Raw genomic sequence first — 1,356 nt, 5'->3', positions numbered from 1 at the left:
AAAAAAAAAAAAAATGTGAACGTTAGGAAGGGATGGTGGCCCATGCCTGTAATGTTAGCATTCTGGGAGGCAAAGGCAGGTGGATCCCCTGAGCTCAGGAGTTCAAGACCAGCCTGAGCAAGAGTGAGACCCCCAACTCTACTAAAAAAACCGGAAAAAAACTAGCTGGGCATTGTGGCAGGAGCCTGGAGTCCTGGCTACTTGGAAGGCTGAGGCATGAAGATCTCTTGAGCCCAAGAGTTTGAGATTGCTGTGAGCTATGATGCCACAGCCACAAAGTGAAACTCTGTCTCGAAAAATAAAATAAAATAATAAAATTCTGAACATTGAATTGAGATGCAAAAGTTAAAATTTGGTAGCTGTTCTCATAGTCACTGCATTTGATCTCAGTGTGTTTGCGGTACAATGTTATCAGATGCTGAAATTAGACCCACAGGGAAACCCATCCTGGCAAATCTCCACCCAGAGTCTGATTAAAATGTTTGCACAACTTTCAGGAAAGATTCACTAGTCTGGCTGTGCCTTAGGTAATGGATGCGGCTGAAACAGTTCAGAGAATCTCCCCAGAGGCTGACAAGGGGCAGGGCACAGGCTCCCAACCCACCCTCAATCCCAGCTCTGCCTTTTTGTACTTCATGTATTCGGTCTGAATTAAGACAGAATTTGACAGCATTTCCTAACAACAACAATGAAAAAAAAAACCCACAAAAACCCACTGCGCTCACTGTCCTACACTCCACTGTATAGTAGGACCACCATGGTTGACCACCTCCCTTAAGTTGACCTAATTTTCATAGACCAGACATGCACCACATGGACACACACCTGCACAGCAGGCCTACCTCCTTATGTTAACCACCTCCCTATGTTGACCAGTTTGTTGCAGTCCCTTGGGTGGTCACCTTAGAGAGGTTCTACTGTACTTAGAAATTTTTTTTTTTTTTGAGACAGAGCCTCAAGCTGTCCCCCTGGGTAGAGTATCGTGGCATCACAGCTCAGGGCAACCTCCAACTCCTGGGCTCAAACGAGTCTCCTGCCTCCTCCTCTCAAGTAGTTGGGACCACAGGCGCCCGCCACAACACCTGGCTATTTTTTGGTTGCAGCCACATTGTTGTTTGGCAGGCCCGGGCTGGATTCAAACCCACCACCTTAGGTGTATGTGGCTGGTGCCTTAGCCACTTGAGCCACAGGCACTGAGTGTGTACTTAGAAATCTTTTTTTTTTTTTTTTTTTTGAGACAGAGCCTCAAGCTATCCCCCTGGGTAGAGTGCCATGGCCTCACAGCTCACAGCAACCTCCAACTCCTGGGCTCAAGCGAGTCTCCTGCCTCCACCTCCCAAGTAGCTGGGACCACAG

At 47.6% G+C, this 1,356-nt stretch overlaps 1 protein-coding gene across 1 annotated transcript in view; it reads right to left on the bottom strand.

The window, feature by feature from the left end:
* RBP7 (retinol binding protein 7) overlaps positions 1–1,356 on the bottom strand; it is a 9,417-nt gene that overhangs the window by 2,033 nt on the left and 6,028 nt on the right. The gene's annotated exons all lie outside the window — the stretch shown is intronic.

The sequence above is a fragment of the Otolemur garnettii genome, unplaced genomic scaffold (genome assembly GCF_000181295.1).
Source record: "Otolemur garnettii isolate 467f Iridium unplaced genomic scaffold, OtoGar3 scaffold00067, whole genome shotgun sequence".
NCBI classification, from domain to species: domain Eukaryota; kingdom Metazoa; phylum Chordata; class Mammalia; order Primates; family Galagidae; genus Otolemur; species Otolemur garnettii.
This window is presented reverse-complemented; position numbering and strand designations above follow the sequence as displayed.